Raw genomic sequence first — 7,506 nt, forward strand, 5'->3', positions numbered from 1 at the left:
AACTTGTTATTGTGTTTAATTTTTGTCTCCTCTTCAACTGCCAAGCTAGCAGTTTTCCACATTTATTAGCCGATTCAAAAGTTTTTTGTTTCATTATTTTGATCTTCCATTCTATTTCCTGGTTTATCAATTTGGAGTATTGCGCTTGATGAAGTTTAATTTCTCGAAGAGTCGGCTGAGACTTCGGGTTAGATCTTAGCTTCTTCTCTAGTTCTTTAATTCTTTCCAGAATTTTGTCCTTCCTTTCATTTTGTTTCCTTTTCTTTATAGTATTCTGTTGTATCAAGAACCCCCTCATCACGGCCTTACTTGCGTCCCAGATAGTTCTTTTTTCCACCGTAGTGTTCATGTTAATCTCAAAATAGTCCTTTAAAGTTTTTTGGGCCTTCTTTACAATCTCTTGATCTCTAAACAAGCCATCATTCATCTTCCATCTGAAGGAACCGGTTGGGGTCAATGTCATGTCCATTCTCAGTGCGTTATGATCGGAGCATGTCTTTGGGCAGATTTCCACCTTTCTAATCTTGGGTGCCAGACCTCTAGTTATCCATATTTGGTCGATTCTTGTCCAGGTCAGTTGGGCTTCAGAGAAAAATGTTCCTTCCCTTCCCAAAGGGTTTCTCACTCTCCAGATATCAATCCAATCCATATTGTCTGTCATTTCAAAAAAGGTCTTTGGTAGTCTTCCGTCTTTAGTAACCTTTTGATTCTGTGACTTATCCATGTTAGTTGATACAACCCCGTTCATATCTCCCATCATAATGATGTTGTTGTAGTCCAGATAATCCAGCATAGTCTCATGCAACTTCTTGTAAAATTCCGATTTCCCTTCATTTGGAGCATAAATTCCTAATATCAAAATTTTTTCTCCTTGATATTGTATTTCTATTGCCAAAATTCTTCCATGTTCGTCTTTAAACAGAAATTTAGGTGAAAGGCTCTCTTTTGCGTAAATCACCACACCTCTCTTTTTTACTTTGTCCGAAGATATAAATTCCTGACCAAGTCTTTTATTTATTAACACTTTTCTATGGAGCCTAATCACATGTGTTTCTTGTAAGCAAATAATGTCCAATTGTTCCTTTTTTAATATATGAAAGATTTTTCTCCTTTTTTCCGGACTGTTACAGCCATTTATATTCCAACTCAAAAGTTGCAGAGACATCCTGAATAAGTCTGGTTATTCTTGCTGGGGTGGTACCTTGTTCTCCGGATCTTGAGGATCCGAGGGTGCCGGCTCCCCCGGGGATTCGGGCCCTGGGAGTACTCCAAGTCCTTTGTGAAGGTCTTCTCCGTGTGCCACCAAAAACTTGTCTCTATCCTCCAGTGTTCTAATTTTATTCTTTCTCCCTCTGAAAGTAAAAGATAATCCTTGGGGGAACTCCCACCTGAAGATAATTGAGTTGCTCCTCAGCAGCCTTGCTAGTTCCGAATAATCAGATCTAAGATCCAGCAATTCTTTAGGAATGTCCTTGTAAATTTCAATTCTTTTATCCAAAATGTCCAGTGACTTTCTGTAGTGTAGGCCCAAAATCTTATCCCTTTCCTCCTTAGATCTCAGTATTATCAGACAGTCTCTGGGCTTCTCTTTCCTTCTAAGCCTTCCAAGCCTGAAAGCAGATACTATTTTAAAGTCTTTTTCCTCTAAATTCCAGAACTTGGAAAATTCTTTAGTCAGGAACTCAGTTAAGTTGTCTTCTTCCACTTCTGGTATTGACCGTATCCTCAAGTTGGCCTCCCTGTTCCGCAATTCTGTCATAGAAAAGTAGATCTGATGTTCTCCAACTTGTTTGCTGAGTGGTCTTACTTCTTTTTCAAGCTCTCCCAGTCTTTGGCTAGTGTCTTCAGCCAGTTTCCGATTTTCACCTACAGCCCCCTTCAATTCTCCAATAGATTGAACATTTTGTGCAACTTGTCCAGTTAATTTATTCAAACTTTCTGTATTTTGGTCAATTTTAGCTGTTTGCAGGTCAACCTTTCTATCCAAGGCCTCCAATTTTTCAAAAATTTTCTCTAAAACAGAACCACTTGCTCCTGAGGCCATATCTTCCAATTGTAATTCCTCTGTTTCTCCCTCCCCTGCCTGTGACAGGGAGGCCTCCTCTACTTCAGGAGGCAAAGTGGAAGGCAACGCAGGCACAGATGATCTACGCTGTGAGGCTGCAGATAAAGTTAAAGTTGTTTGTCTGGTTCTTCCCCTTTTTCTTGTTCCACTCATTCCAAAGTTATCAGAAAGCCAAGGTCAACTAAGTTGTTCCCATGAGAAAGCAGCAGCCCAGGTGCAACAGTCAAGCAGGAGGCCGGGAAAGGAAAATAAAACAAAAGTCACTGCTGTAGTTCCAAAATCCTCTAGAGGGAGCTGGAAATGTCTTTAGAGAGAAATCAGATCCAATTCAAATCTATATATCTGATATAACTGATTCAACGTCCAAAAACCTCCACAAAGATATATTTTGGCAGGGTTGATTCTTTAAACAAAACAATGTTTCTAAAAGTGCTTAGACAACAGTTGTTTCAAAGTAACAAGTTCGAGCTCAGAATGTTTCACAGTCTAAATTCAAAGTATCCAAGTTTGCAGACTGGTGCTCAGTTACTCAGGCAGCTCCAGCACCTGGGGTTCTTATTTAATTTGTAATCCACTGGTTCAGCAGAAGAAGGGTATCCTTGTCTCCATATAGATCACAAAACAGCCACTTTTATCCACACGGGGGGGGGAATAATTCAAATGGGTGCCAGATCAATTGGTTAAAGCATCTGTCTTAATCTCCACTCCTCCTGCTCTTTGCTTTCAAGTTCAGTGTTAGCGGAAGACGGACTTCCTGTTTATCGTCACTCCGCTTTCAGCCAAATTCCAAGTTTAAAAGTCTTTAAAAGTCTTAAAATTGTAGAGTCCAAATTATTCACGGGTTGTAACTTTCCGAGTTTGGAGGATTCAGGAAGAAAGGTCAGCGCTGACCGGCAACAGCAACGCGGCTTCGCTCCGTTGACTGCGAAACGACCCACAGCGCCGCTACCCCCTCCGCGATCCGGCGCCCCGTTACGGGGTCCCTTCAACGTTTTAGGGGCTGCTTCTGGCGCCCGCCGGGTCTCGAGACCACAAGCTTCCGCCACCTGTGGTTTTCCTAAGTGGGTCTCCGCTTCGCCGTAGCGGACGACCCGTTTTCAGCGGAGCTTCCCTCTCCTTACAAGGAGAAGGCAGCCATTACCGGACGCGCCGCCTCCGGAAGTCTTATCAATGGGGTAACAGATGTCGCAGCCAGATCGCCCTCACATCCTCTAACTTCTTTCAAGTCTTTAGATAGCAATCAACATATGGCATGTTCTGCCATGTAAGGCTCGTAGCTTGGCCTGGTGCAATGATGTTCTGTATCTGCCGAAGCATGAGTCATTTCTCTTGATAATTTAACAGCAACAGAGCAGTCTCTAAGCTGTTCTATGTTTGTGTTGTGTAAAATTGGTTATCAAAATTTTACAGTACTCACATAATATACAGCCTCTCCAAGTTTCCCTATTTTCCAGCGACAGTCCCAAATTTACAGAAACTGTCCTGGTTTCTGGTTTGATCCCAGAATGTCCCTATTTTCCTTAGGGCACCCCTATTTTCATCAAAAAAAATGTTGAAGTGTATGGTAGGACACCCCAACTTTCATTGGAGAAATGTTGGGAGGGTAGAGTTATGCGACCCCCCAGGCCAAGAAGATAGGTAACTACAGTGGTACCTCGGGTTACATACGCTTCAGGTTACAGACTCCGCTAACCCAGAAATATTACCTCAGGGTTAAGAACTTTGCTTCAGGATGAGAACAGAAATTGTGCAGCAGCAGCGCAGCAGCAGCAGGAGACTCCATTAGCTAAAGTGGTGCTTCAGGTTAAGAACAGACCTCCAGAACGAATTAAGTTCTTAACCTGAGGTACCATTGTATACAACCTTTATTTTTTTAAAAAAAAAATATTTTTATTACATTTTTCCAGATAAAGATAAACAGCACAGAAAAACAAAGAAAACAAGAAAAGAAAAGAAAAAAGACTGATTATTTCCAAAGCTTGTTTCAATCTTCCATCGAACTTCCCCACATCTCCCGCACAATGCATTCTTAATAATAAATTTGTCAGCAAATTATAATCTTGTTTCGTGTGTTTCTTTTATACTTTCAACTGCATTTTAAGTTTAAATTACTTATTATCCATTTACTCTATAAACACATATACTATCCTTCTTAAACATTTAAACATTGGTTCTTTCATTGATATTCTCTAATTTCATATATATTCCACTCTCATTGCTGGAGCTAACCTTACAAATCATGCGAAATCCTATAATTCATATAACTTATAAATTTTTTTCCAATCCTCCTCCATTGCTTCTTCTCCCAAATCTCGAATCCTGGCAGTCATCTCGGCCAACTCCATGTAGTCCATCAATTGCGTTTGCCACTCTTCCAGTGTGGGCAAATCTTGAGTCTTCCAGTGTTTAGCGATAAGAATTCTTGCTGCTGTGGTTGCATACATAAAAAACGTTCTATTCTTCTTTAACACCTTTTGGCCCACAATGCCCAAGAGGAAGGCCTCCGGTTTCTTAGGGAAGGTGTACTTAAACACCTTTTTTAACTCATTGTAGATCATTTCCCAGAAGGCCTTCACTCTTGGACAAGTCCACCAAAGGTGAAAGAATGTCCCTTCAGCCTCCTTACACTTCCAACATTTATTGTCAGACAAATGGTATATCTTAGCAAGTTTGACTGGGATCATGTACCACCTGTATATCATTTTCATAATATTTTCTTTCAGGGCATTGCATGCCGTAAATTTCATACCGGCGGTCCATAACCTTTCCCAGTCTTCAAACATAATGTTGTACCCAATGTCTTGAGCCCACTTTATCATGGCTGATTTAACTGTCTCATCCTGAGTGTTCCATTTAAGCAGCAAGTTATACATTCTCGATAATACCTTGGTCTTTGGTTCTAACAGCTCTGTCTCAAGTTTCGATTTTTCCACCTGGAATCCTGTTTTTTTATCCAACTTAAAAACCTCATTAATTTGGGCATAATAAAACCAATCTTGCACCTTATCCTTTCATTGTATACAACCTTTAGAAGACATCTGAAGTTTCTTAATGTTTACTGTTTGACTATGTTTGTATATATGTTGGAAGCCACCAAGAGTGGCTAGAGCAACCCAGTCAGATGGGCAGGGTATAAAAAATAAAATTATTATTATTATTATGGAATAGGATGTCCCTATTTTCATTGGAGAAATGTTGGTGGGTATGTAATAGCCATTGGGGGGGGGATGGTGGGACAATCAGGCAATTGATTATTGTTGCATATACAGTGGTACCTCTACTTAAGAACTTAATTCGTTCCAGAGGTGTGTTTTTAACCTGAAACTGTTCTTAACTAGAGGTGTGCTTTCGCTAATGGGGCCTCTTGCTGCTGCTGCGCCGCCAGGACATGATTTCCGTACTCATCCTGGGGCAAAGTTCTCAACTGGAGGTAACTCTTCCAGGTTAGTGGAGTTTTGTAACCTGAAGTGTTTGTAACCTGAGGTGTTTGTAACTCGAGGTACCACTGTAATTGCAAACTGATTGGAGAGGGATCCACAATTATTTATTATTGCAGTGGGGCTATCCACATGCTTATTTGAAAAGCCAGCAAACTGCTATTGACCACAGCAGCAAAGTACTGCTTGGTAGTGCTTTTCCTCATCACTATTTTTTTCCATATAGTTTAATGAGGCACAGTCTTTGCTTCTCCTGGTAGCTCAGTTTTTAGAACCATGGGCTGATCTTGCCAAAAGTTAGCACTGGGCATCTTTATAAACAATTCTTTAGAAACAGGTTATATTTGTCTCTAGCTTTAGTCTCCATCTCAGAAACAGGAAACTTCTTATCATCATTTTGCATCTTTCAGACAGGATGCTTTTTAAAATCACTTCAACCCCATTGTGGAATAATTGCCTTCCAAGCTGACCTGACATGAGCAACAATTTTACTCTAAATATGTGTTTAGCTTTATGCTTTATGTGACCCCACAGTGAAAAAACAAAAACAAAGACATTTTATACAGTATCATGCTGTGTAGGTAGCAGATCTGGCATGATCTAAAGAAATCATGCAATTTTTGCAAGCTCAAGGTGAGGCATCAGGCATAAGCCTGCATTTTATTAATGTTTGATCAGGACTTGTATATTAAAGAGAGAGCTTAGATTTTCAAAAGTTTCAAGCCAGCAGTTTACAACCTTGGTAATGTTTATTCTCCTAGACAAGGGCCCCTTTGATTGATAGCAGAAAACAATTCTCAAAGTCGTAAAAGCTGGAATTACAGACTGAGTGAGGACACTGACCCTATATGTTACAGAAGATAAAAAAGGCAGAAATAAATAATTAGGAATGAGTAAATAGTAAAATAATGCCAATGTGCCTCCCAGTAAAATGAGCCAGATCTTCTTTCCAAGGTTAAAGACCAAATGGAGAAGCATCTAGCTGGCAAGTCTTTTTTTAAAACTGTTTCTTTCTTAAACTGAAGAGAGTTAAAGGGCAATAAATGTTGGGAAGAGCTAATGGAAAAAGCAGCTGGCTGGAGATGGGGGGGGGGAATTGTAAACAGGGGAAGAGGCTTCTTTTAAAGCGGTTTTTTACTGTGTTCCTTTTTACTGAGTTCCTTTTCTACTTTACAAAAGGCCTTATTCCTTTTAAAAGGCTACCTATGTTATGTATTAAATATATTGTCTTAAATGTAATTATGCAAAGGATTTGAGAAATGCTAGATTTCATATAGTTGTAAGAGTTAAATTAAGTCAGCCACCAGCCTAGCCCTGCCAGACAAGAAGACGCCATCCGAGCAGTCCTGAACATTTGTTTAGAAACCTTCAAATGAGGGAGATCTTTCAATGTTGATGTGAAACTCAAGATCCTTGACATATGTTTAAGATAAAAATTTAAGATTAACCATTTGTTTTAGAAGGCAATAGGGCAAGGAGGGCAAGAGGTGAGCTGGTAATTAAGATGCCTTGTTGAGACACATGTAAGATATATTACTACTTATTTGTCATTTATAGATGTAACAATATATAGCTCTTTGTGTTCCATATAAGGACAGGAGGATATGGGTGTATCTTCTAGGATTGGTTCTAGCAATCAGCCAATAGGAAATTCAACCAGGCTGATTGGACAGAGGCAGCCACAGGAGGAGCAAAGGGGGCTGGATTAAGGGAATATAAGTGCTGGCCATAATGGCAGGAGGCCAGGCCAGAGCTTGGTAACCATATACCACTGTGCCTCTCATTTATTTGTCTGACAAATAAATAATTATTTTAATTTCTCTATTGCTGCGTTGAATATTTCATTCCAGCTAAGCGTTAACCACAAGCAGGGTGCTACATTTTATGGTGCCTGCGACTCGGATAAGTGGTCTGCTGGAACGCAGCCCCTTCGCCCTACTGGGCAGGGTACAAGAGAGAGGACCACTCACTGCCTACCCAGCGCGCACTGGAAAGTTTTTTTCC

The sequence above is a fragment of the Podarcis vaucheri genome (assembly GCF_965113315.1).
Source record: "Podarcis vaucheri genome assembly, chromosome: 13".
NCBI classification, from domain to species: domain Eukaryota; kingdom Metazoa; phylum Chordata; class Lepidosauria; order Squamata; family Lacertidae; genus Podarcis; species Podarcis vaucheri.